This window comes from Vicugna pacos, unplaced genomic scaffold (assembly GCF_048564905.1).
Source record: "Vicugna pacos unplaced genomic scaffold, VicPac4 scaffold_19, whole genome shotgun sequence".
In the NCBI taxonomy this organism is placed as follows: domain Eukaryota; kingdom Metazoa; phylum Chordata; class Mammalia; order Artiodactyla; family Camelidae; genus Vicugna; species Vicugna pacos.
The window spans coordinates 10,966,586-10,988,264 of NW_027328740.1; the positions used below are offsets into that span (position 1 = coordinate 10,966,586).

Genomic DNA, 21,679 nt, shown 5'->3' on the forward strand with positions numbered 1-21,679 from the left:
TACCCACCCAGGCAGACATGGGGTTGAAACCTGAATATGTACCTGGCAGTTCTGCAACCTCATAGGTGGGACTGAGACTTGTTTACATCCCCAGACATATAGGAAGTTTCTGTCCTGGTGCCTCTACGAACTCACACCTCTAAGACAAATGAACAAGGAGCAAAGTTCTAGCAAAGAGCAGGGACTAGGGCTGGTGTGGCCATTTGCCTCAAGCCCACCCACAGAGTGTGGAACAGATGTGGTGTGGGGAGTAGCACTGAATAGGGGAGCAAACAACCCAACTACTGTGGAGGACTGCTGCACCTGGACATGGCATTGGGAAGGGGCACAACCTGCCCACCTAACATGCAGGAGTGCAGCACCAAGATGCAGCACTGGGAGGAGAAGTGACATGTCTACCTACAGGCACTGGGAGCAGCACAGACCAAGGGTGTGACCAGAGGGTCTCTGGAAACAACAAGCTGAGTTCATGAAGCAAGGCAAGGGCAGGAGCTTTGACAACCACAAAACAAAGAGGAGTCCCCATTCAATAGCCAGGGTAGGCTCTGGTTAACAGGTTAATGGCCACATCATTAACCAAAGGGATAACAGACAAAAGGCACAGAAGTAAGACTTGGTAACCACACATATTTAAGAAGAACTTCTTGATAAAATTACTAAGGGCACACAATCTCCACGGGAACATACTCTTTTCCTTTTCTGTTCCATTTTCTTTTACTTTTTAAATGTTACTTCTTAATAATTTTTATATTTCCATTTTTAATCCCTTTTAAAATTTTCTTTTAAAATAATTTTATTATTATCTTTCAATTTGTCCAATTTCATTTTTATCCTTGTTTTGTTCTTCTGTTGTGATTATACTCTGTTCTCAAATATTTTTTCTTCCTTTAATATTTTAAAAATTCATCCCAACTCAATTGTTATCTTGTTTCAATATGTTCTTCTGTTATTGATTATACTGCTTTTAAAACTAATTTCTTTGTGCTTAGTTTTATTTCTGCATCCACTTTATATAAATAAATAAACTCTTAAAAGACCACAGTAGACAATTGATACTCCATAAGCCATAGTGCCAGAGAGATATAAGCAAGGTAAAAAAGCAGAGCAACCTGTCTCAATTAAAAGAACAAGATAAACCCCCTGAAAGAACAATCAATGAAATAGACATTGATAGTCTACTAGATGATTTCAAAAAAGGAGTGATCAAAGTACTGAAGAAACTAAAAGAGATTGTGTATAGAGACAGAGAATATGTCAAATAACGAAATTGAAACTCTAAAGAAGAGCCAGGGAAAATTGGAAAACTCATTTGCTGAGAGGAGAGTTGAGGTAAAGGCTGTAAAATGTAGGCTGGATAATTGAGAGGAATGAATATGTGACTTAGAAGACAGGACAACAAAACAGCTGAGAGACAACAAATAAAAACCAATGAAAGCAATATAAGAGACCTATGGAATAACATAAATCATGCCAACCTACTCATAATGGGGGTCCCAGAAGGAGAAGAAAGAACAAAGGAGATTGAAGAGATATTTGAAGAAATCATGACTGAAAACTTCCCAAACCTAAAGAAGGAATCAGATATCCAAGTACAGGAAACACAGAGCGTCCCAAACAAGGAGGACCCAAACAGACTCACACCAAGACATATTACAATCAGGATGACCAGGGTTGAGAATGGGAAATGATTCTAAAGGCAGCAAGAGAAAAACAAAGAATGAGATACAAGGGAACCCCCATAAGATTTTCAGCTGATTTCTCTACAAAAACAGTACAGGCCAGAAGGGAGAAGCAAGGTATATTCAAAGTCCTGAATGAAAAAATGATGCAGCCTAGGATACTTTATCCAGCAAGGGTATCCTTTAGAATACAAGGAGAGATAAAGAACTTCACAGAGAAGCAAAAACTAAAACAAGTTAGCAACACTAAACCTATGCTAAAGGAAATATTGAAAGACCTACTCTAAATAGAAAAGAAGCAGGATGCTACAGAAAGGAGAAAACCATAATTGGAAAGGTGATTGCTACAATGAATTACAACAGAATAAACATGAAATCATAAAAGAGGGCATCTAAATCATTAAGGGTGGGAGAGGCGAGCAAGAAAATATGCAGGTTTCTCTCTCTCTCTCTTTCTCTCTGTCTCTCTCTCTTTTTTGTTCTTGGTAGGATGGGTTTGAGCTTATATTATTAGCTGTTTAAAACAAACAGATATAGTAATGGGTTAATATATGTACAAAGTAGGGTAACCACAAGCCAAAAAGTTACAATAGAGTCACAAAACTAAAAAGACACCAAGATAATAAAAATGAAAATTATCAAACCACAGAAAGAAAAAGTAAAGAACAAAGAGGAAATACAAAATGAACTGCAAAACAAAGTTCAAATTGTGATAAACACATTTCTATTAATAATTACTATAAATGTCAATGGACTAAATGCTTTAATCAAAGGATATAGAGTGCATAGTGGATAATAAAGCATGTATCTACAATACGCTGTATACAAGTGACCCACGTTAGGGAGAAGGACACACATAGATTGAAAGTGAGAGCATTGAAAAAGATATTCCACACAAATGGAAATCACAAGAAAGCAGTAATATCAACAGTGATTTCAAATAAAATAGACTTTAAAACAAAGATTATTAAGAAAGATTAAGAAGGACATTTTATAATGATTAAAGGAGTCATAGATGAAGATATTACACTCATTAACATATATGAACACAACATAGGAGCACCTAAATATATAACAGATAAAAAGAAAATACTAACAGATAAAAAGGGAAAATTTGATCAGAATACAATCACGGTAGAAGACTTTAACAATCCATTAACATCACTGGACAGCTCTTCCATACATAAAATTAATAAGACAACATAAAAATTAAATGATACAATAGAACAATTTCTCTTGGGTAATATTTTCAGAACATTATATTTCCCTAAAATAGAACATACATTCTTCTCAAGTGCACATACCACATTTTCTAGGATAGATCATATACTTTGGCACAAAAGAAGCATTAACAATTTGAAGAAGATAGAAAATATTTGAAGCAACTTTTTCTGACCACAATACCATGAAACTAGAAATTAACTACAGAAAAATAAAGGAGAAATAAATGACAGTATGGAGGTTAAACAACATACTACTTTAAAAAAAATGGGTGGATGATGAAATCAAAGAAGAAATAAAAAATACGTTGAGACAAATGATGATGAAAACACAACCACACAGAACCTATGGGATCCAGAAAAGGCAGTGCTTAGAGGGAAGTTTATAGCGAGAGAATCAGGACTACCTCAAAAACGAGGAACAACTGCAATAAACAATCAAACTTACCACCTAAAAGAATTAGAAAAAGAAGGGCAAAAATAACAAAAGTAAGCAGAAAGAAGGAAATAATAAAGATCAGGGAGGAAATAAATAAAATAGAGATATAAGAAACATTTGAAAAAATCAAGCCAAGAGATGGTTTCTTGAAAGAGTAAACACAATTGACAAAATTATGTTCTATGCTGGAAATTGACACAACAATGCAAACTGACTATAACTCAATAAAATAAAAATTAAAAAATAAATATATTAACAAAAGAAAAAAGAAAAGGTAGTTTCTACTCACCAGACTGGAGGAGGGGGCTGCAACCTATGCGGGGTCACACCCCATGGGAAAGCCTGGGGTCAGGATCGGAGGAGCAGGGTGCTGTGGACATGATCTCTCACAGGGTTTCTGCAGGAGGGGAGTGTGAGGCATGTGAGCAGGCTGAGGACTGGCCATTTGAGTAAGTTCATGGGCTCTGGAGTGGAGGGGCTCCCCCAAGTGTCTGGACTTGACTCTGGGTGAGTTGGGCAGGTGGACAGTGGCTCAGTGTGAGTCCAAGTCCAGTGGAGGAGGTAGTGAGTTAGATCTAGAAGGACTCCTTCTGGGGTGGGAGGCCCCACAAGGGAGGCAGGAGGCCAAGTCCAGGTGACTGAGAACAGGGTGTGTCCTGCATAGGGCTGCAGGGCAGATGAAAGCATCCAGTCTACAGAAGGTGGAAACACGGTCCATACAAGGGCTCAGCTCAGATGTCACCTCCTCAGAGGAGCCTTCTCTGCCTGCACAGTCTACAGGGACAGCCTCCTCCACGCACATCTCCCCAGCAGACACCTGCTCCATTTCCTGCACAGCACTCAGGACGCGGGCCCCTGCTCCGTACCCAGCCATGGTTCCACTGCCCTGAGGAAAAGCCCTCACAGGAGCCATAAAGCCCTGCACGACCTGGGCCCCACCTCTCTGTCTCCTCTGGCACCACTGTCTCCACCTGGCCCTCTTCTCCTCCACTCCTGCACTCCTGACTTTCCCCAGCCCTGTGTGCTCTCCAGAGCACATGTCCCTCCTAACATGCTGTGTGTGCTCACTGTGTCTAATCCACTGCATGCCTCCCACCCAGGTCAGTATCCAGCACACAGTAGGGCTCAGTAAGTAGAGAATGAATGACTCTTACCATGACTGCTGGGAAGACTTTTGTCTGTGGCCTACAGTGATCACATACCCGTCACACAATCTCTGAGGTCCTACTGTGTGTTGGGTGGGTTCCAGATACCGGGCACAGCAGGTAGTGAAGCAGTCAGGTCTCCATCCTCATGCAGCAGACAGCCTGGTGGGGGACACAGAGAAAATTAAGTAAAATATACATAATGTCCAGAGGTGATATGTTCCATGGAGAAAAATAAGGTCAGGGAGGACATTTGAGCAGATTTCTGGAGGTGTTTAAGAAGCAGGCGGAGAGAGATCCTGGCTGGAAAAGCAGCCATCCCAAAGGCCCTAAGGGCAAAGTGGGATGTATGTGGAGGGTCTTAGTTATCCGTGTGAGTTCTTAGTCCTGCCTTGAGTATGTATGTTGCTTTTATTTGTAAACCTTGATTTCACCTTTATAGCAAATTAACCTGCATCATCAATCTGCATAATTTAGCCAACTCTGTTTCAGGTGTTGTGGGCAAAATGGCAGGCTAATTACTTGGGTTGGTAAAGAAATACCAGCGTCTGAGAAGGGTTTAGGAAAGTTCAATAGGGACACTGCTATAGACAACATCAGGCCACACAGGCAAGAGGTGCCTACACGAGCGCCAAGGTTGAGTGTGTGGGGTCTGTTATTGGGGGGGTGCTGTGCACACAAGGAGGAGGGGGCTGCATGATCAATTCATGCACAGGTACCTGGTTGGTTGTGAGATCTGTCAGGGGCTTCTCTGAACAAAAGGCTTTACCACTTTAATAAGGGAAGGATGTGAGGCCTCTCTTCCTGGGGCAATGAGGTTTCATAGGGTAAACACACAGCAAGAGAAGATGTTTTATAGCTTGTGGAAATGCAGGTGTGCAAAGGGTCCTGCAGTGGGGAGTGGGAGGTAAGGGGCCACTGGGTTCTAGGCACACAGAGAGCCCAGGGGTGAGGGTGTATGACTCTGAAGAGTGCCTGCTGGCTTCACACCAGGGACTTTATGTGGAAAGAGGAGAATCTAGGTTATCGGCACGTGTCGACTCAGTGACCTCCCTAAGCCTAACTCTGTCAGGCACCAGGTGGCTGTGAAATGAACATGAAGGTCCCCACCCTGAGGACCCCAATGAATGAACATCTTGATATCCTCAAGCCCCTTCCCCTGCACAATCGCCCCACCTCATCTGGGTCTCAGGCTTTGACCCTGACATCAGTGGCATGTTCGTTCCCTACATCCAGCTCCTCTGGACGTCTCTGTGATGAGCTGTTCCATGTCAGCAAGCCCCAAACTGAGCTCTGCCTTTTCCCCATGATTGCTTCCACCCTGTGAAGCCCCTCGTGAAGGAGCCACCACTAGCAGGATCCTACAGGTCTGAGGCTCTGCCTTCCCCACCCCTCTGATGACTCCCAGCCCATGATCCCCTCTGGAGGTCCCTATTATCCTCTCCGTCCCACTTCAGTCTTGGGCTGCACATCAAATCCCTCTTCAAAATCTCCCACAAGACAGGTCCAGGTCCACTTGGGGACACTGAGGTGACACAGGTGGGTGTTGCTGGGAATGAAGAGCAGGATACTGAAGCAGAGGAGAGGAAAGGGCTCCCAATTCACCAGAACACACGCTAAAGTGGTGGCAAGACACCCATAAAGTGTGAGGCAGGCATCACACTGCAGCCACTCCCTCTGCTCCCCCATGGTGCCCTGTGTTTCCTGTTTTGGCCTAGGGGACTCCCCCCCTCACTCTCTGTTAGAGGGGTGCCCATTCATTCATTCACACCCTCATTAACCATGTACATGGGTCCTGCTCAGTGCCAGGCCTCAGCTAGATGACAGCTCATCCTTGGGGACACAGCTCAGATCTCACCTCCTCCATGAAGCAATTCTGGATTCCCACCCTCCCTGAAGCTCCTCTGGCCTCAATTGGGACCACTAGGGCTGTGACCACACTCTGATTACATCCCAAGTCTGTGATCTCTGTGAAAGCCCTGGGCCCAATGTAGAAAGAGACTCAGAAAAATGGGGCCAAAAGGGGCTAAGAAAAATGTTACTAGTTCTCTATTACAGAGAAGGGCACTGAGCAGAGGGAGGGCAGTGTCCAACCAAAGCCACAGAGGAGGGTCTCAGTGAGCCCTCCCATAGCCCTGTTACTAGTTCTCTGTTACAGATGAGGACACTGAGCCACAGAGAGGGAGCAGAGCCCTGCTATAGCCTTGGCCCCACGGCCTGTGTCCTTTATGACTAGCTCCATGCTGCCAGCAGGGGTGTGGGCCTGGAATGGACGTTGAAAGCTGCCTGACCCCCAAGCCCCCTTCATACACAAAGTCAGTCTCAGGAAACACCCCTCAAGACCTTCCATATACCCCTGGGATTGGGACCTGATTGCTGTTCTGGAAACTGGCTGGGCTTCCCTGAGAATTGCCCCAGGAGATGCTTGGGACAGCCACAGGGCCCCTGAGACTTCCTGTCCCCAGCTGAGCAGCTCTGGTCCCCTTGACTGTCCCTGGCCCAGGCCTGATTACACGGGGTTTTGGCCGGGTAGCCAGCTGTGGAGATGAGGAAGTGGGGGCAACATGCAGGTACATGCAGAGGTTCAGGTATTCACTCAACAATCATTGATTCAGGCTTTGCAGTGTGGCTGGCCTGGGCCCAGGCCTGGGTGTACAGTAGTGAATACAGTCAACCTCTTGAGCCTTCTGGGAAAGCAGTCCTCAGAGAAACCGGCCCTCAGTGCACCCATTCTGCTCCCCATGAACAATCACACTGAGATGAGGCTGCGGCGATGGGTCCCAGTGGAGGATGAAGGGAGGAGGAAAACCCAGAATGGGCACTGACCATGAGCCTGGACACTGGAACCAGATGACCTGGGCTCTGTAATCTGGGGTGGTCACCTCACCTGTTCTCTCTGTGCCTCAGTTACTTCTGCAGAAATGGGTGATAATGCCTGTCCCTGCCCCACAGATTTTCGTGAGGAGTCAGTGAGCTTCTCTAAGGCGTGTAGGACAGTGTCTGGCTATGGGTCAGGATCCTGCTCACCTCACAAGAGTCTGTCCCACTTTAAAGATGATAAAGCCAAAGTTAAGGGGGTTATGAGACCAGCCTGGGCTAGCCCCCTTCTCATGGTCTGCTGTCCAGGTCTCCTGCTTTTACATCATACCTCTGCCACCATATCCACCCAGAAAAGTAGGTGCTGAGAATCTGAGCAAATCAGAGTATGAATGGAGGCACACCCTCTCCCCATCTTGGGCTCTTGGGGTGGTGGGCAGGTTGGGGATATCAGGCTCCTCCAGACTGTCCAGGAGGCCCAGCATGTCGGTCACCTCATTTCCACTCAACACGGAGTAGGTGTGTGGCCAAGGGCCAGAGGGCGCTGGAGTAACCCAGGGTGGGTGGATGCTAGGTAGGTGTGGGAGGCACAGAGTGGCCCCTGGAAGACAGTGTCTAGGCAGCCAAGGTGTGATGAATGAGGGTCCCCAAAAGGGGCAGAGGACAGAGTCCAGCCTGGACACCACCCCCTGCTGGACCCTGATCTTGGGTGAGAATTGGGACAAGCCAGGGCCCCGCTGGGACTCCTCATCCAGCAAAGAGGTGAGGAAAAGTTAAGGAGACCGTGCTCCCTGTGTGAGGGTGCTGCTTCCAGGATGCTGGAGGTTCCTTAGACCCTTGTGAAGTGGCTGCTGTTTCCAGCCCCATGTGGGCAGAAGAACTGAGGCAGGGAGGACAGAGTGACTCAGGACAGAGCTAGGATTCATCCAAGAGTGTATGCTGAGCCTCTTGCTAAGAGCAGCCTCTGGGCATCATGGACTCAGGAAGTGCCTTGTCGCCCCTCTTAAGGCTCCTTGCATGTTAAGCAGGAAAGGTCCCAGTGCCCATACCTGGGCCTCTCTGGGTGATTCTGACATGTGGGATCATGATGGTCCTGGGAAAGGAGAGAGAATGTGGGCTGGGCGTCAGGTCTGCATCAGACCCTAATGATGCGCCTAATGTTGTGTGACCTGGAAACTCCCTGACCTCTCTGTGCCTGGCTTTCCAGCCCTGACTCAGAGGACTGCTGTGATTGGCACACAGTAGGACCTCAATCAAAGGAAAAAGCCAGCCCTTCCCCAGGAACCTCTCCTCTTACATTCCCAAAGCTAAGCCCATGTTCCACACATCACCAGAGCTGAAACTTGACAAACAGGGCAAGTGAAATCCAGCAACTCCTCCCTCCTGCCTGAGGCCCTTCGCTCCTCAGTGACAGTGGCTCAGAGCAGGTCTCTGCATCCCAGAAGTCTGAACTGAGCCTTGTGACCTGGAGGAGTCCCTGTTCCACAGAACTTTGTTTCCAGGTCCTTCCAACAAGACACAAGAGCACCTGGTCTGTGTCTTAGCTGCAAGGTCCTCCCTTTGCAAATTGCCCCATCACATCTGGGCTAGTTGATGTGAGTTCCAGAGCACATGACCATCCAAATGATGACTTCAGGGAAACATCCCTGCCCACACTGCACTCTTCAGAGCCCACCTTCTAAAATAAGGGGTAGTGACCCACGGTTGTGCACACTTTTATCAGAACACAGCCCTCACCCACCCACCATTGGAAACACGTGAGAAGCAGAGATTCCCAAGTGCCTGGACCCCTGTCATCCAGAAAGCAGAGGGTAGGGTAACAGACAGAAGGGGAGAAAGTACTTTCAGACTATATATCTGATAAGGGGTTAACACTCAAAACATATAAAGAACTCTTACAATTCAACAGCAAAAAAAAAAGCAATGTGATTTAAAAAGTGGGCAGAGGAACTGAATAGACATTTTTCCAAAGAAGGCACACAGATGTCTAACAGGTACATGAAAAGGTGCTCAACATCACTCACCATCAGGGAAATGCAAATCAAAACCACAATGAGATACCCCCTTCTCACCTGTCAGGGTGGGTGTCATCAAAATATAAGAGATAACAAGTGATGGTGGTGGTGTGAAGAAAAGGGAAACTTGTGCAATGTTGGTGGGAATGTAAATTGGTGCCATCACTCGGGAAAAGAGTAAGAAGGCTCCCCCAAAATTTAAAATTAGAACTTCCATATGATCCAGCAAGTCCACTGCAGGGAATATATCCAAAGGAAATGAAATCACTATGTCAATGAGACAACTGCACCCTCATGTTCACTGTATCATTATTTACAATAACCAAGATATGTAAACAACCTAAGTGTCCATCAGCAGATGAATGGGCACAGAAAACGTGATGCATATATATGTATATAAAATGGAATCTTATTCAGACATTAAAAAAGTGAAATCCTGCCATTTGTGACAACTTGGGTGGACCTTCAGGGTATTATGCTATGTGAAATAAATAAGACAGAAAGACAAATACCTATGATCTCATTTATATGTGGAATCTACAAAATAAACCGAAACACATAGAAACAGATATCAGGTTGGTGGTTGCCAGAGGTGAGTCAGGGGATGATTGAAATTCGGGAAGATAATCAAAATGTACAAACTTCCAGTTAGAATATAAACAAGTCCTGGGGACATAATGTACTGCAAGGTGACTGTAGTTAACAGCACTGCGTTGTGCATTTGATAGTTAAGAGAGTACTTCTTAAAATTTCTCATCACAAGGAAAATAGTGTGTGACTATGGGTGATGACAGACGTCAAGTAAACTTAATGCACAGATCATTTCACAATATGCACATGTAACAAGTCATTATGCTGCACACTTAAAGCCAACAAAGTTATGTGAAAATTGTATCTCAGGAATACTTATGTCAGGAAGCAGGGGTGCGAGCCTGGACTACCTACTGCAGGAGCTGTCTTTGCCCTCCAACAGCAGAGGGTGGTAGTTGTGACAGGGACTATAGGTCCCTCAAAGCCTAGAATGTTTACTGTCTGGACCTTCACAGGGAGAGAGTGCAGACCCTGCCCTGGAAGACAGTGGTCATGGAAGCAACAACGGCCTGCCTGTATGCAGGCTCAGCCCAGACAGCTCCTGTACTCTGCTGTCACCGCATTTACTTCCCTCCACACCCTCAGAGGGAGAGGCTTCAAAATTCTCATTTTACACATGAGAAAACTGAGGCTCATTTGCTTTGAATTATTGACAAAGTGGTGGGGGAAGCTTTGAACTCCAGTGTTCTGATTTCAAAGCCACATCTCAGTCCTGATTTTTAGAAGGTGGAGGTCCAGGCACTGGGGACCCTCCACCTTCCTCACTTGTAGTCGTACTCCAGGGCTGCCACCCCCAAGGCGTCTGGGTGAACACATTTAATCCGCTTACTCTGCACCAGCTGAGCCCTTGGCTGCCAGTCTGTTGTCACTGCCTGAAACCAGCTGAGGTTTTGCAAGTGAACCATCACCCCCTGCCAGCCCACCTGCCCTGCCATGTGGGGCAAACCCCTCCTAGCCTGGACATTCTAAACCCTTAGCTCATACATTTGCACAACTGCATCAAAAGGGCCCTACTCCCTGTGTGGAGATATCGACAAGGGGAAGGGAGGGGAGTTTGGGGTGGCCGCTTACTGTGAAGGTGACACATGACAGGGACATGTTCATGTCCATAATGACACTCAATTTGAAGCTAACAACATGGTCACAGCGAGGGGTAAAAGCTGAGAGGCTACAAGGCTGCCTAGAAAGGGGCTTGACTATTGAATTGTAAATGTGTAATTTAATTTAAAAATCAGCCCCCTGGGTGATAAGAATTTGCCCCTAAGGCCAGAATTGGCCACCTGACCCCTGGGAACCCCTCAATTCCAGAATGTAATCATCCGAGCATGGAGGGGGCTTAAATTGGAGTGCTGTCCTCTCAGTCATGGTGCACCTGCCCACGTGTGCACCCATGATCTGCAGTGCTCACACATCAAGGAGGTCCAGGTCATAAGGAAGGGATGACAGACTGTGAGGTCACAAGTGTGCCCCTGCAGGGGTGAATGTTGTATAGAGAAGAGCCCCCCACTCTCACCTCCAGGAGGAGTGATGGAGGGAGCAGGACTCCTGAGCCCCTAGGCTTAGCAAGCATCCTGGCTGAGGGTGGGGAGGCAGTCCACTCCGAAGTCATAGGTCAGATGGTAGATTGGGGTCCCACCCCCACATCTCACCAGTGAGACCGTCTAGTCTGTTTTCTCTGTAAACTGGAACCCAGTCACCCTCACCCTCAGAACTGGGGGCAGCCTGTGTAAATTACAACACAAAGCCCTGGGCTGTTTCAGGTGCCCGGGGGTGTCCAGCCCCCCTAGGCCCGGCAGGTGGGAGAGGAGAGGTGTGGGTTAGCAGGTGTGACAGCAGAGCTGAGACTTGGCTGAGTGCATGCACTCTAATATCCAGGAACTGGGAGCTACCAGTAGCAAATCTGTTCACTGAGGCCATGTGTACTCTCCCTTGTCATTTACAATCCCCTGTTTGAACAGAGGCCTCTGGAGTCTATTAGCCACATTGTTGCCTATCACCTCACTGTTGCAGTTCCAGGGTCTCCATTTAGCCAGCTTGAAGGAATAGTCAAACTTTTTCTTAAAACCAGTGACAGAAAACCAAAGTGGCTTAAAGAAGCAAACAGGACAGGAGAGAATGACTTACCTAACTGAGACGTCCACAGGGAGATAGCTTCAGGCAGGTCTGTACCTGGTGCTCAGTGACATCAACAGAAGTCATCCTTCCCCACCTCTGGGCTCTGCCACTGGTGTCATCTTCACATGGCTCTGCCTTTATGAAAGCAAGATAGTCACCAACTGCCACAAGCTGACATCACCACCCCTCAACTCCCAACTGAAATAGAACTTCTCTGCTCCCAGGATTCCAGCAACTAGGCCTGACCTCCGTGGAGCCTGATTGGGCTGGTGCCCAGCCCTGAGCCAATCACAGTGGCCAGGGAGGATGGAAAATGCTGATCGGCCAGATCAAGGCCATGTGACCATCCTCTCCAGGAAACCTGTGAGCTGTTCACCTGTTTCCAGCTTGGGAGAGTGTGATGTCTCCCAGAGGATCCTGCTTCTAGCACAACCTGCTGGTGGCACAATGAGCTGGAATGAGCCTGTCTGCTTGGTGACAAGTGACAGGTCACTTAGTGTTTCCTTGCTCCAGGGAGGGAGGCATGTCCACACAGTATTGGGGCTTCAGAGCCAGAATGTAGTAGAAAAGCCTCCTGGTCTCCCAAAAGGTGGGAAAGTGAGCAGTGACACTGGAAAGGCATTCCTCTCTGTGGCCCTTTGCTTTCTCCTTGTTACAGTGGAGAGTGCAGTGCTGCCCCTGACAGCCCACTTCCCTGCTGGGAGGCCTTTGCAACAGGTGGAGAGTGCTTGGAAAAGCCCATTTATTCTGAGGAACTGTTATTGCTCCTGGTGGGATCATTATTTTCATGTCACTTGTGAGGTGGGCCCTGAGGGGTCCCTGATCTGGGGGCACAGACACCCACAGAAATTTGGCCCAGTATTGCTGTTCATTCAACAATGACTTACCAAGCACCTACTGTGTGCCAGATTCCCAGGGTAGAGCAGAGATGTTGACAGCACAGGTCCATGCCTCACCTCATCTCTGCATCCCAGCTGGGGTCACCAGAGTGGGAGTTCAGGAAGCAGAGGATGTGGCCGAAGCCTTGTGGGAACCCCTGGGTTTTTCTCTGTGCTGAGGGCACTAGCAGCACACCGATTGTGGGACTCAGTACCCGCAGGACCCAGCATTGATGGGTAAAGGAGAGGGGTATTTCTACAAGCCCATCCTCACTAACCCCAGTCTCTGAAGAGCAGCTCCAGTCTGCTCAAACCCAGGGGGCATCTTCCGCCATCCTGATCACCCTCTGGTATTACTCCCCGCTAAGATGCAATTTTCCCTGTGGCAGCTACACTCAGAATATGTGTTTGTTTCTCTCCCATGTGGTTAAGTGGACTTCAGATGCATGATAGCGATGGAGCGGCTAAGCCTCTGGGCAGATTGCTGGGTGACCCGCGGAACTTGCTGCACATGGTGAGCTCCCTTCTCCCAACCAATGGGCCAGGCCCCACCACTGTTCTGTCTGTTCTACCTCACTTAATCTGCACAGACACTCTATGCGGGACATCCTGTTATCCCCCATCTCTGCTGACCTTGGGTGGACAAAGCTTGGGTTTGAGAAAGTTGCCCAGGTCACATGGTTGACAAGTGGGGAGCTGGGGATTTGCACCCTGGTCCCAGGAGTCTGGATCATGGAAAGGCCTGGGTGGGGCAGCTTATTGCAAAGGGAAGTCCTGCCCAAAACCCTCCCATGAGAGCCCACCCAACAGCATATCTAGCAGAGTCAGCATTTCCTGGACCAGATGGACAGAACCTCAAAACTTCTTTGCAAATTGTTTCCATGTTCTTTTGCAAGCACAGAAAGGCCGCGGGCCAGGGAAGGATAAGGCCAAGAGTGTTTTCATTGGGGAGAGTGAAGGACAAGTGTGAAGAAACACAGCACTCCCAGTAGCCCTCTCGGCAGAGAGTGCCACTGGGTGAGCAGCTACCGTGACTACCTACCATAACCCTGTGAGGTTCATGCCTGTACAACTCTGCCTGTGAGAAGAGCAAAGTGAAGCTCAGAGAGGTGTGGGGACATTCCAAAAACAAACAGATAAGGTGGGATCATCACCACCATGCTGTGCAGGTGTCACACTGTCACACTGCTCATGCATGGCCTGCTGGGAGGAGTGAAGGCCTGATAGGAGCACAGGAACACTGTGGTGAAGGTGACGTTTCTACCTGGGACAGCTGGTACTGGGGATTCTAGCTGGTTCTTCATTGTGCCTGCTTTGAGTGTCAGCATGTTGCAGCCTCATGTAGGGGAAGGGCTGTCTCCTTTCCACACCGGTGCAAAATGAAGAGCATGTACACACTGGCATCACCATAGACCACCGGCAGGATCAGGATCTGGAGCTCAGAACAGAAACTGCCAACACCTCAGGAACTGGTGCAAGAGGAGGACCTGAGTGCCCCCTGAAACATTTCTAGTTTTAAAAACATACTTCATTAAGGAGAAGTGATAAACTGTTGATCCCTTCAAAATATTCTGTTATCCAAGGAACAATACCACCTCAGCATTGTAAGAGGATTAACTCAGTCATCAATAACCATCACTATAGGTATGAGAAAACAGAGTGTTAGGAGTTACAAAAGGGTCTCAAGATCATGCAGGTCAGAACTGAGAACCATCCAAAGCATGTGCTGCATGATAGCCTCTCTAAGCTACCTGAGGCTTGGTCTGCTCCTGACACAGGGCAGATGGTTCTGAGAAAACCACACTCCTCAGGGGACCCCAGGGAGTTGACAGAGTTGAGTTTGGGTTCCTGGTCATCTTCTAAGTCTGGAATTTTGAGATTCTTCTGCACCTGTCCTTCCTCCAGAACAGAATCTGATTCAGGCGGGATTCCAAGGACTGAGGCATGTGCCAGGCAAGAGAGCAGGCATGGCTGGATGAGAGCATCACCAGTGCCATTAAAAAAGAGGCCAGGGCACTGAGATTTCCAGTGATTTAGCATCATGGCTAGGAGGGGTCTTGTGTTCTACAGTGAGTTCCGAGTATCCTGCACCGCCCTCGAGGACCTGCAGGGGGTGCACGAAGCCAGCGTGTCTTAGGTAGCGGTGCGCATGCGCGGTCCGCATCAGTAGCCAGCGTCTTCCTTGGGGGCGGAGCTTGTTTTCCTCAGGACTGAGCGGGCGGCGCCAAGAAGGCTCCGGGACAGCGCTGCCTGCGTGTCTGCGGGAGGATGCTCCCCGCTCTCCGTCTGAAGTTACGCCGGTTTCCCACGGCCTGAGCCCGCTTCCTGCCGGGGTGTGTGTGGACCTGACCGAGCTTGGGCCCCGGCCGGCAGGGCAGGAGGGGACGGGTGCGCTGGCGGGCCCTCTTCGACTATTCTCCTCGCCCGCCGGGAGCGGGTGAGTGTCCGTGTCCATCGGGGCCGCTGGGGTGTCCGCGCCCCTGGTCCTCACCGCCCGGGTCCCCCCTTCCCCCGTGTGAACGGAGGTGTGTACACCGCGGGTCAGGAGCGGGGACGCGGATGTAATGGGAAAGGGGCTGAGAAAGTACTGAGAGTTAAAGAGAAGTGTGTAAAATTACATTATGTTAATTTTTATATTTTAAGTGTGTCAAAGTCAGAGTTTATCATGCTTTTACTTTCTTGTCTTTAAAGGAGTGCGATCATTTAGTTTATACTTAAAATATGCTTCTCAGCTTATCTCATTTTCAAGTCAAAATACTGCCACGGTTGACATTTTCTCATAATACAGTGACAATCTTAAACATTTGTGAATATAAACTTATTGAAAAAATCTTGCAGTATTCCATGATGAGTTGTTTTGCTAAAAATAATATCCAGGCCATTACTAAATTATTACAAAAATATAAATTTTTTGAAGCACTTTTAGAAGTTCCACACACAGTGGTATTTTTAAAACACCAACCACTGCATAGTGCTTAAGATCATTTAAGATGAAATATATTCAAACCTAAAACTTTAGAATACTCAAAAGGCAGGGTAATGGCTGTTTTTTCATTGCAAATACAGTTTTTTCTTCATAAGTGCAAAATACGAAGGTATTCAGCTAAATTTTGTATATCTTTATTCAAAAGTTGAAATTAGAATATAATCTCCTTATTTTTTATTTTAAGGCTATTTCCCATAAAAATTGGTATTTTTATCTGTAGGACCTTAATTGTCTATTCATTTGTTTTTTTCTTTTGGTTTATTTTCTTTAACAGAGAGTGCATTCTTGTGTCTTGTTAGAGTTTTTAATTCTCCTAACTTATTCCAAGACTTTCTGACACTGATAGTAAATAATGGGAGAGGCCTTATAGTAACTGTGCATCTTATCATGTAGTCAGGATGTTTTTTTTTTGGATAACTTTTTTTTTACAATTTCCACTTGGTTCACAATATTATCCCATTATGACAACTCAATAAAAAATTGTAATCTGTTTACACCAAGACACTTATGTCAGCAAAGTGCTTTTGCTGATATGATTTTACGTTAGATTATAATATAATATTTGATTTGATTTACATATAGACTAATACCTATTTTATATATTTACACACATATATGAATATCTGCTAAATGCCATTAATTTGCATGGGGTGGTAGCTGATAACATGTGATCTTTCTGACCATTGGTTATTCTTATGTGTGTCTAACGTACTTCTTAGAACAGATACTAGAACATCACACCTCTCATTATACAGTATTTTAAAGGTTATATTTTATTTTACTTATTTTAAAACATTTTTTATTGAGTAATAGTCATTTTACAATGTTATGACAAATTCCAGCGTAGAGCACAATTTTTCAGTTATACATGAACGTACATATATTCATTGTCACTTTTTTTTTTGCTTTGAGTTACCACAAGATCTTGCATATATTTAAGATTCCACACATGAGTGATCTCACATGGTATTCCTCTTTCTCTTTCTGTTCTGCTCCACCTAGAATAACATTCTTCAGGAGCATCCATATCTCTGCAAATGGCGTTATGTAGTCAGTTTTTGTGGCTGAATAGTATCCCATCATATAAATATCCCACATCTTTATCCAGTCATCTGTTGATGGACATTTTAGGCTGTTTCCATGTCTTAGCTGTTGTAAATAGTGTAGAAAAATCAGCTGAAAACCTTATGGGGGTTCCCTTGTAACTCACTCTTTGTTTTTCTCTTGCTACCTTTAGGATCATTTCTTTATCCTTGAATCTGGCTATCTTGATTAGGATATGCCTTGGTGTGGGTCTGTTTCGGTTCTTCCTGCTTGGGACCCTCTGAGCCTCCTGTGCTTGGATATGATTCCTTCTTTAGGTTTGGGAAGTTTTCAGTCATGAGTCCTTCCCATACCTTTTCAACCCGCTTTGTTCTTTTTCCCCTTCTGGAACTCCTATTATGCATACATTGGCACAGTTTATATTACCCCATAAGTCCCGTATATTGTTTTGATTTTCATTTGTTTTTCTCTCAGCTGTTCTGATTGGATGCTTTCTGTTGTCCTGTCTTCTAGGTCACTTATTTATTCTTCTGTATTTTCTTGTCTGCTTTGCACAGCCTTTAGGTCAGCTCTCATCCCAGCCAATGAGTTTACTAATTCTACCTAGTTCTTCTTTATCGTTTCTATTTCATTTTTGATACATTTTATATACCTAAACACTATTTCTTTTAGTTCCTTCAGTACTTTGATCACTCTTTTTTGAAATCTTGATCTAATAGACCATCAATTTCTATTTCCTTGATCATGCTTTCAGGGGATTTCTCTTGATCTTTTCATTGGGAGTGGTTTCTCTGCTTCTTCACATTGCTCATATCTCTCTGGCACAGTGGCTTAAGGAGTAGCAGTTACCTACTTATCCTGGAGATGGTGTGCCCTTAACGATTTTATCGAGAGGTCTTTGTGTCTTTGCCCTGCTTCACGAACTCAGCTTGCTGTTTCATAGGCCTTATGTTGGCACCCTCATCGGTGCTGCTCTCAGTGGCTGTTGGCCAGCAGATTGTGCCCCCTCCTAACACTAGGTCAGGAACTGAGCTCTTATCCAGTGGGTGGGCAGGTCACTCCCCCTCCTGATGCCAGTCAGATGCTGTGCTTGGGGGGAAGCAGGTGGGCAGATCACACCCCGTCCCAGCACCGTGGTCAGGTGCTGTGTTCCTGCCAGGAAGGTGGGTGGCTGCCCACCTGCCCTCTCCTGGTGCTGGTCGTTCTGCTGCTCTGTGCAGCAGCCTGCTCTGCCTCGGGTAGACAGTCTGTAGGTGGGCTCAGGGAAGACCACGGAACAGCCCCACCTACGCTCTGTGCCAAATCTGAGCTCCTTGTTTCCCTTGGCAGCACAAGTTCTCTGAGGTGTCAGGGTAGAAAAATCCTCTCTGCCTCAGGCTATAAACAAGTCTCAGTCCTGCCTAAAAGGTTGTGGAGCCCCCACGTGCAGATTCAGGTCTCAGCCCTGCCCCCACCCGGGCACTATGCACAGGAGGAGATGGTAGCTGTGGCTGAGCCCTGCCTCTCTTCTTGCGAGATGTGCCAGTAATGGCACAGGTCTGAGGAGACAAAGGCTTCAGCACCCCTCCCCCCAGGGCACATGCCTGTTTATAGTTTTGTTTACCTTCTGAGCTAAAATTTACCTGACAATGAAATGTATAAATTAGGCTTTTGAGGTTCATCTTTGCATCAGTTTTTGATTCTTTTTTATTGTTGAATTTATTCCATTGTTTGAATATACTATCATTTGTTTTATCCATTCTCCTACTGATAAATACTTAGGCTTTGGATATCTTTTTTTGCAAGCAAACATTTTTAAAAAAAATGCAAATATAATATACATGCTTAAACGTGAACATATCTTAAGTATACAGCTCAGTGATTTTTCACAAAGTAAACACATCTATGTAACCTTCATCCAGTCAAGAAACAGAACATTGCTGTTCCACTTTGGGTTTCTTCCCAGATACTATGGCATCTCTTTGATGGATTCACCATCCTAAATTCAGCCACCATGGATTGGTTTTTTTGGCTTTTGAAATTTTTAGTCCCTTACATTCCACTCAACATTACGTAAGATTCATCCACTAGAGTTTTCTTTAAACTAGTATATTTATTTTTATTGCTTTAAAGTATACAACTTGTATGCATGTGCCACCACTTATGGTTATGTATTTATTGTTGACAGGTGTTTGGGTCATTTTCTATTTGGGGCTATAACAAATAATGATTATGAGAATTTTCTGGATGTCCTTTTGTGCTCAGATGTAGAAGCTTCTGAAGGGTACACAGGGAGTGTGTGTGTGTGTGTATGTATGTATATGTGTGTGTGTGTACATATATACACACACACATATACATATATAACTTTCATTCAAAAAGCCTACTTTCAAAGTATTTGTAAGAATTTATATTCCCACTGGCCATGTGTAAGAGTCCCCATTGCATGTTACCCTCACCAATGCTTCATATCACTTAACAACTAACTATTCTAGTGGATGTCTAATGGTGTTCCAAGTGTGGTTTTAGTACGTATTTTTATTATTACTAAAGAGGTCAGCCACTTTTCAGAGCTTATTTGGATTTTTCTTTTTGTGTGTGAAGCAACTGTTCAATTTTTTTGCACATTTTAATATTGAGGTTTTGCCTTTTTCTCCACTGGTTTTTGTTCTCTATATGCCCTAGATACAAGTCTTTTGTTGGATATAGGTATAGCAAATATATTTTCCCTCCGTGTGGCTTTTCACTTTCTTAATGGTATCTCTTGATAAAAATAATTCTTAATTTTACTGAAGTCTAACTTAAAACTCTTCTTTTATGTTTAGTGCTGTGTCCTGTTTAAGAACTCTTTGCCACTTCAAAGTCATTAAAATATCTCCTACACTATTTTCTAGATGCTTTATTTTGGTGGGGGATTAGGTTATTTATTTTAATGGAGGTACTGGGAGTTGAACCCAAGACCTTATGCATGCTAAGCACACATTCCACCTGAGCTTTACCCTCCCCCAGATGCTTTGCTTTTTGTTTCAAATTTATTAGATTTATAATCTATCTAAAATTACTGTTCATGTATGGTACAGGGTTTAATTCAATACTGTTCCATTGGTCTATATGTCTAACTTTAGGTAGTTATCACATAGACTTAATATTGTTTTATAATAAGTTCTTTAACATTGTTCTTTAATATCATCGTGGCTATTGTTGGCTCTTCAAGCTTCTCTATGTATTTAGAATCAGCTTGTCAAGTTCTACAAAAAAACAGTAACAACAATTAAGTTTTGGGGATTTTGATGTGCACATGTAAATCTTTGAATCAGTTGAAGGGGAACTGACATCTTTAAAATGTTGAGCCCTCCAATCCATAAATTTGGATTACCTCCCCTATACTTATTTTTATCACTGCTGTAACAAATTATCACAAATTTTGCAGCTTAAAGCAACACAAACTTATTATTTTATGGTTCTGTAGGTCAAGTCAGGAACAGGTATCACTTGGCTAAAAATCAAGATGTCAGCAGGGCTGTATGCCCTTCTGTAAGTCAAAGGAAGAATATATTTCCTTGTCTTTTCCGGCTTCTAGTGTTCACCCACATTTCTTTACCCATGGCCCTTCCTCTATCTTCAAAGCTAACAGCTTTACAGCTTTCTAATCCTTCTTCCAAAGTCATATCTTTCTGACCACATCTGGGAAAGATTTTCAATTTTTAAGGACTCCTGTTGTTAGACTAGGCCCATGTAGATAATCCAGGCTAATCTCCCTGTCTCAGAGTCCTTAACCTGATACATCTGCAAAATACCCTTTGCCATGTAAAATAACATATTCACAGATTTCAGGATTAGAACATGGATATAGGTAGGGGTCAGTGTGGTGCACTTTTCTGTTTATCAAACTGTTTAACATTTGATGCTTTCTGACAAACTTATAAGATAGAAGATCCTGATCATGTTTAGAATGCTTCCTCTGCAAAATATTGGGAACTGAGTTTATTTGAAAGGACTGAAAATAATACTACCACAGGAATGGTTTCCTAATTCTACTGACATTTACTTACTTTATACTTAAATACCCAAAATGGTCAGCCAGGAGTGGGATCTTGGCAAATAAAATAAAAGTATAATTCAAGCTTTTATCACTAAATTTATTAGCTAATTCTATTTTAGAAACAGACAGAAAATAAAACAATTTAGAGTAAGTCTGCTTACTTATATATTAAGTGAACATAAAGTTTTAAAAGCATGTCTGAATATGGGATAAAGTGAGCATCATAAAATGTAATGTTAATATTTAGTACTTGCAAATCTCAAACTCCCAATTTATAAACAAGTTCATACTGTATAGCACAGGGAACTATATCCAATGCTGTTTTGTAGTAACTTATGATGAAAAAGAGTATGAAAATGAATATATGTATGTTCATGTATGACTGAAGCATTGTGCTGCACACCAGAAATTGACACAACATTGTAAACTGACTACATATATATATATTTGAAAGGACTGAAAGGACTATACATACCAAGAAAAAAATTAGATTGGTAACCAACAAGAAATCTGTCAGTAATATAATGCTAGAAACCCTGAGACACAAAAGAAAATTTCAGGCATACATCTGTTTATAGAGTCATAGATAAAATAGTGCCTATGCAAGTCCCTGATAAGCATGAGAAAATAGGAAAGGCCATATAAAAGTTCAAAATGCTTTGCTATGTAAGAGCTGCCAGATGACTCAGACACAAACTTAAGTGGTCAAAATATCTATGTAATTAATGA

At 44.7% G+C, this 21,679-nt stretch overlaps 1 protein-coding gene across 1 annotated transcript in view; it reads right to left on the reverse strand.

Moving 5' to 3' along the window:
• The window catches only part of LOC140693376 (uncharacterized), a 160,493-nt gene that overhangs the window by 19,121 nt on the left and 119,693 nt on the right, over positions 1 to 21,679 (reverse strand). Inside the window, exons 15-17 of the mRNA XM_072957280.1 lie at positions 12,031 to 12,156; positions 4,493 to 4,645; positions 3,628 to 3,735 (exon numbers count right to left, since the gene is read on the reverse strand). The gene's annotated coding sequence lies outside the window, so the exon portion shown is untranslated. The remainder of the gene's footprint in view (positions 1 to 3,627; positions 3,736 to 4,492; positions 4,646 to 12,030; positions 12,157 to 21,679) is intronic.